Below are 7,500 nucleotides of genomic sequence, written 5' to 3'. Positions count from 1 at the left end.
TTGATTATAAATGCTCGCAGTGACAAATGAATTTTCCGGTTGATGAGAATGGCTGTTTGAGAAATGTTTAGGAAAGGAACCCTTATTTTGAGGATTTTATTTCGGCTGATAGCATTTATGATGCTGTCGGTCGGATGGACGTTTATGAGGTGGAAAATTGAGAGAGATAGAGAGAGAGAGAGAGAGAGAGAGAGAGAGAGAGAGAGAGAGAGAGAGGGCGGTAAAATACGAGTTAGGAAGACGAATAGAAATTTGATGTTTGAACAAGATATGATAGAATTAAATAATTTAGAGAGAGAGAGAGAGAGAGAGAGAGAGAGAGAGAGAGAGAGAGAGAGAGGTGAAAAATGCGAGCTGGGAAGACGAACAGAAATTTAATTTTGGAACAAGATATGATAAAATGAGAGAGAGAGAGAGAGAGAGAGAGAGAGAGAGAGAGAGAGAGAGAGAGAGAGAGAGAGAGCTCCCTCTAACCATTCGTTAACCCTAAAAATAAAACAGTTTTTATGATTAAAATCTGTCTTTTATATATTACTTCGTCGCAAAGACTTGAAATATTAATTTTTAAAAATTGACATTTTGAAAAATCATATAAAATATAAACCTCATTTACCTAAACGGCATTTTATGAAATATATGACATATCCATGATGAATTTTTAGCTTAAATTACTTTTTGTGAAATGTACGACTTCCCATAAAAAAAAAGTTTACCATTCATATTTCTGATAAAATTTTCTCACTAATCTACCAGCAAAACAGTCTCATTATCCAAAACTGAGTTTATCATGATAAACTCAATTATAACCCTTTGAATTATGATAAATTATGACAAAAATATATGATAAAACATTTGTTCTACAAAGCGATGGCAAAAATATTCCAGTCACGCATTATACAGTAAACAAATTTTGGGCCAATTTAGTTTTATGATTAATGTATATGAATGAAATGCATTACTTCTATAGCTTTGTATATTGAAGTTGAACTTGTAGCAATATTCACGTAATAGGAAGCAGTGCAATACTTGTAATTATATGAGGATGTGTTGTACTTTAGCCATTTATCTAAAGTGAAATCCATTCTGGAAAAAGGGAGTATTCTCTCTCTCTCTCTCTCTCTCTCTCTCTCTCTCTCTCTCTCTCTCTCTCTCTCTCTCTCTCTCTCTCTCTCGTGTTTTAATTCCTGTGAAGGCGTACATATTACGTCTTGTAAGACTTTCGTCAATGGAAGAACTCTTTAATAACTAGAGGCTATAAACACGCACACACATATATATAAATATAATTATCTATCTATCTATCTATCTATATATATACATTTCACTTCCCCAAAACTTACTTAATTATCGAATAGGCATTTCAATTAAAAAAATTAATTTCAGTTAATCTTAAAAAATATTTAATTTCTTTTTTTTTTTACAGAAATACGAGAGAGCCAATATGAACAATTACGTACTAAAGAATTTCCTTTACAAGCCACTTAACAAACCAATCCCTCCTAATCCGGAAACGGCCAGAGATGAAAAAAAAACTGCCGGATGAGGAAGTGGATCAGCCAATCTGAGCCTCTAATTGAAACTCCCCCAGGAAGTGAATCGTCAACTTTCTCCATTTAAAACTTTGTAAGTGGCCTTTTTTTTTTTTTTTTTTTTTTTTTTTTAGTTAAGACGTGAAAGTCACTGTTGAGTGTGTGGTTATTTTTATGTGGTTGTGGTTTTTTTAATATTATTTTTTTTTTGCTAAAATGGAGGATGTTTTTTATGTTTTTTGTGCGTGGGTTTTTCATAATGATACTATTTGCTAAAATGGAGGGTGTTTTCTGTTTCGTTAATGATATTTAATTTTAGTTCTTTTGGTTTTTATGATATTTTTCCTGAAATGGAGGATGTTTTCTATTACATGACTAAATATATTTTTTATTTGGCTTTTGTTAGTCACTTGTGTGGTTGTTTTTTTAAAGTTTGTGTGTTTTTACGATTTTTTTTCTAGGATGGAGGATGTTTTTTTTTTATTTCATGACTAAATATATTTTCTACTTGGCATTTGCTAGTCACTTTTGTGGTTGTTTTTTCAAAGTTTGTGGTTTTTTTATGATATTTTTTTTATAGGATGGAGGATGTTTTTTTTTATTTCATGACTAAATATATTTTTTATTTGGCTCTTGCTAGTCACTTCTGTTTTTTTTTTAGCTTGTGGGTTTTTATGATATTTATTTTGCTAGGATGGAGGATGTTTTTTTTTATTTCAGGGCTAAATATGTTTTTCATGTGGCTTTTGTTATTTTTTTCAATTTAATGGTTAGGTAATTTCTTGATTATGAAATGTTAAGTAATTAACCTGGCTGGTAAACTATTATAAATACAGATTATCTGTCGAGATTCTAATTATTTTTCATGCAATCAATTGAATATTTCAAGTATAAAAGTATTTATAAAAAATCTATGATAATATAAGTAGGACTTGTGGCAGTGATAATAATAGAATAAGGTGGGATTTATAAAGGGACTCTTTATATATGTATATATATATATATATATATATATATATATATATATATATATATATATATATATTATATATACAAATAATATTTATTTATTATTTTTATCTTGTAATGTTATATTTCTTTTCTGAACCATCACTATCTTACACTTATTTCACACCTACTGATTTATTTATCCATTTATATATGTCTATATATTTACTTACTTATTTATCTGCTTGCTTATTCATGCATTTGTTTGACAATTTAATCACCTCATATGAACAATAAACGCCTTTTATCATACAAGGAATTCCATCCACTCTCGGAAATTAAACCCAAAATGACAATCCAGGTCTCCATTTCTTGTTATCATTTTCATGCTAACTCTCTCTCTCTCTCTCTCTCCCTCAATCTCTCTCTCTCTCTCCCTCAATCACTCTCTCTCTCTCTCTCTCTCTCTCTCTCTCTCTCTCTCTCTCTCTCTCTCTCTCTCCCCAAGACACAAAGACGCTTCGTTAAGATGCACAATGACGGGGGTTGGGGGGGGGGGAGGGCGTTGGGACGAGACGAAGTGTAATTCAATGAGCGGGTGATATAGTTTGTCCGTGTTTGATGCAAGGAAATAGAGATGATGATGACTACGATGATGAATATGGTGTAATATGATGTTAGCTCAGCCTCCTCCGCGTGGGTAATATGTTCTGTTTTAGGTATTGTTTGTGGTTAAGATATATGTACCCAGAATATATATATATATATATATATATATATATATATATATATATATATATATATATATATATATATATATATATATATATATATTTTTTTTTTTTTTTTTTTTACGTTAGAGGAATGTCACTCTTTAGAGATGATTGTAGGTATTTACCCAAATATTTTTAAAATTGAATGACAGGAATGTCATTCCTTAAAGATTTTATTAACATGAATGAAAAGAATGTCATTCCTTAAAGATTTTTGTAACTTGAATGACAGGAATGTCATTCCTTACAGATTTTTTTAACTTGAATGACGGGAATGTCATTCCTTAAAGATTTTTTTTTTAACTTGAATGACGGCAATGTCATTCCTTAAAGATTTTTAAAAATTGGATGAGAGGAATGTCATTCGTTAAAGGTTTTTCTAACTTGAATGACAGGAGTGTCATTCCTTAAAGATTTTTTTAACTGGAATGGCAGGAATGTCATCCGTGAAAGATTTTTTTAACTTGAATGACAGGAATATAATTCCTTAAAGATAATTCAGGGTATTAATTATGTTTAAATAATTATTTACATAAGAGCAATATCATTCCTTAAAGATAATAGCAGGATTTACCCAAATATTTTTGTTAATTGAATGACAGGAATGTCATTCCTGAAAGATAATTCTAGGTATTGGTTATGTTGAAGGTATATTGAAGCTTTATGTTTAATTTTTTATCTTTTAAATTTATATTTTCTATCTTTTTATCTATTTCATTTTTCTATCCTTTACTTTCATCCTTTTTTATCTTTTATATTAAAAAAAATCATGAATAAAACCCCTTAGTCAGCTAATGAAATAGAAAAAAAAAATACACCGAAGTTTCTTCGGCGCAATCGAGTTTTCTGTACAGCGTATAGGCTAATCAAGGCCACCGAAAATAGATCTCTCTTTCGTGGTCTCTGTATAATGCTGTATGAGCCTGGTGGTGGCCTGCCCTATACCGTTGCCCAGACGCACGATTATAGCTAACATTAACCTTAAATCAAATAAAAAACTACTGAGGCTAGAGGGCTGCAATTTGGTATGTTTGATGATTGGAGGGTGGATGATTAACATACCAATTTGCAGCCCTCTAGCCTCAGTAGTTTTTAAGATCTGAGGGCGGACAGAAAAAGTGCGGACAGAAGAAAGTGCAGACAAAAATGTACGGACAGAAAAAGTGCAGAGAAAAAAGTGCGGGTAGAAAAAGCGCAGACAAAAAAGTGCAGACAAAAAAGTGCGGACAGAAAAGTGCGCACAGAAAAAGTGCGCACAGAAAAAGTGCGGACAGAAAAAGTGCAGACAGAAAAATTGCAGACAGAAAAAGTGCTGACAGGAAAAAGTGCTGACAGAAAAAAGTGCGGACAGAAAAAAGTGCGGACAAAAAAAAGTGCGGATAGAAAAAGTGAGTACAGAAAAAAGTGGGCAGAAAAAGTGCAGACAGAAAAAGTGCAGAAAAAAATTGCAGAGAGAAAAAGTGCTGCCAGAAAAAGTGCTGACAGAAAAAAGTGCGGACAGAAAAAAGTGCGAACAGAAAAAAGTGCGGACAGAAAAAGTGAGTACAGAAAAAAGTGGGCAGAAAAAGTGCAGACAGAAAAAAGTGCGAACAGAAAAAAGTGCAGGCAGAAAAAGTGCGGACGGACAGACAAAAGCCGGCACAATAGTTTTCTTTTACAGGAAACTAAAAATCTCTCTCCCGGATGACTTCTCCCACTTGGCCCATAAATTCCAATAGTTGTAAAAAGTAGCAGAATTTTCTCTTTCCTTCCTATGGCCCAGATTCTTTCGGAGATTTAAGGAGATGGGGAATTTGGAGCCTTCCTTCTGTTTTCTATTTGTTTTTTCTGTTTTTTTTTAAATTGTAAATCTCCCTTAAGGGGAAATATAAAGGAAATAAAGGTTTTTAGATTTTGAATTTGTTCTTTGGGGGAATTTTGAAACTGCCTAATGGGGAAGTAGGAGGTTTTTCTAGAAGATAATGATTTTATTGCTGCCACTTATAGGAGTTCTTTTTTTTTTTTTTAATTGTTTTCTCTCTCTCTCTCTCTCTCTCTCTCTCTCTCTCTCTCTCTTTTACGGGAATTAGGTTGAATTCTTAAATATAATGCTTTTATTGCCGTCACTCTCATCTCTCTCTCTCTCTCTCTCTCTCTCTCTCTCTCTCTCTCTCTCTCTCTCTCTCTCTCTCTCTCCTTAGGGAGATAAGTTCAATTCTTGAAAGTAAAGTTTTAATTGCTATCACCAGCAGAAACTTTTTTTTTAATGTTTTGTTGAGGTTATTATTGGATCTCTCTCTCTCTCTCTCTCTCTCTCTCTCTCTCTCTCTCTCTCTCTCTCTCTCTCTCTCTCTCTCTCTCTCTCTCAATCTGTAATAACCATTTTAAATGGAATAAGAATCTTGAATATGAATCTCTCTCTCTCTCTCTCTCTCTCTCTCTCTCTCTCTCTCTCTCTCTCTCTCTCTCTCTCTCTCTCTCTCTCTGTGTGTGTGTGTGTGTGTGTGTGTGTGTGTAATAACTATTTTTAATGGAATAAGAATAAGAATCTTCTCTATCTCTCTCTCTCTCTCTCTCTCTCTCTCTCTCTCTCTCTGTAATAACCATTTTAAATGGAATAAAGAATATTGAATAAGACTTTGACTCTCTCTCTCTCTCTCTCTCTCTCTCTCTCTCTCTCTCTCTCTCTCTCTGTGTGTGTGTGTGTGTGTGTATGTGTAATAACCATTTTTAATGGAATAAGAATCTTGAATATGACTCTCTCTCTCTCTCTCTCTCTCTCTCTCTCTCTCTCTCTCTCTCTCTCTCTCTCTCTCTCTCTCTGTAATAACCATTTTAAGTGGGATAAAGAATATTGAATAAGACTTTGACTCTCTCTCTCTCTCTCTCTCTCTCTCTCTCTCTCTCTCTCTCTCTCTCTCTCTCTCTCTCTCTCTCTCTGAAATCCCACGCTCTAGGAAAACGACAAGAATAAAATAATGTGCAAGAACACAATGATATTCTCAGAACACTACTTGACCTACCGCCACAAAAATGACGAAAAAAATATCACAGGAAATTAAAATTCATTCCTCCAGCTGAATCAAGCTGAACAACGTACTCGTATTAATAAGTGGGAAATATGTCTTGAATTTTGAATGAAATGTTGGTTGTATATTTTGATAAACGTTACGGAATATCAGAGAAGGTTGGAGGCGTTAAGTACTCGTATTAATAAGTGGGAAATATACCTTCAATTTTCAATGAAATGTTGGTTGTATGTTTTGATAAATGTTACGGAATATCAGAGAAGGTTGGACGCGTTAAGTACTCGTATTAATAAGTGGTCAATATGTCTTAAATTTTCAGTGAAATGTTGGTTGTATATTTTGATAAATGTTACGGAATATCAGGGAAGGTTGGACGCGTTTTACATCACAGTTTATTTTCTTGAATTCAGTTGAATAGAGAGTTTAGAATAAAGGCCACGTTCTGGGACCTATATGATGAGGTCATTCAGCGCTGAAATAGTTATTGAGAGTAAAAGGTTTGAAAGGTGTAACAGGAGGAAAACCTTTTGCACTATGAATATCAGTTGTTAGGAGAGGGTTCAGGAAAGTAAGATGGAAGAAAGAGAATATGAAAGGAGGCACAGTAAAAGGAACGAAAAGAAATCCTGGAATTTTTAGATTCTGCAACTGAACACGCCTAAAAAAAAAGTATATTATTATTCGATATTTGCAGTAATGAAAGAATGTTAATTTCTGCAACTGGAAGAGCATAAAAAATGTATTTCATTATTTCAGTATTCGGCGCAGCGGAGTTTTCTGTACAGTTTATAATTCAAGGCCACCGAAAATAAATCTGTCTTTAGGTGGCCTCCGTATAATGCTGTACGAGCCGCGACCCATGAAACCTGCCTATGTCGGTGCCAGAAGTATGATCATGGCTAACTCTAACCTTAAATAAAATAAAAACTACTGAGGTTAGAAGGCTGCAATTTGGTATGCTTGATGATTGGAGGGTGGATGATCAACATACCAATTTGCAGCCCTCTAGCCTCAGTGGTTTTTAAGATCTGAGGGCAGAAAAAATAAAGTGCGGACCAAAAAGCCACATTCCTTCCCCTGTGGCATATAACACACAGCAGTCCTCAGTAGCTCTCTGGCGAATTCAGTGGACTGTAGGTAATGCCTAAATGTGCCCTGGGGTAAATTGCCACGGGGTAATGCCCTTAGGATGTAAGACTGACTCGCTCCCTATGCAAATTTCATTTCATGTAACCAAGAATT

General features: G+C 33.9%; 1 protein-coding gene across 1 annotated transcript in view; it reads left to right on the top strand.

Annotated features, from left to right (window-relative positions):
* Positions 1–7,500, top strand: part of LOC136828153 (uncharacterized) — a 384,459-nt gene that overhangs the window by 174,433 nt on the left and 202,526 nt on the right. The window contains exon 5 of the mRNA XM_067085971.1: positions 1,424–1,623. The gene's annotated coding sequence lies outside the window, so the exon portion shown is untranslated. The remainder of the gene's footprint in view (positions 1–1,423; positions 1,624–7,500) is intronic.

The sequence above is a fragment of the Macrobrachium rosenbergii genome, chromosome 42, assembly GCF_040412425.1.
Source record: "Macrobrachium rosenbergii isolate ZJJX-2024 chromosome 42, ASM4041242v1, whole genome shotgun sequence".
NCBI lineage: Eukaryota > Metazoa > Arthropoda > Malacostraca > Decapoda > Palaemonidae > Macrobrachium > Macrobrachium rosenbergii.
This window is presented reverse-complemented; position numbering and strand designations above follow the sequence as displayed.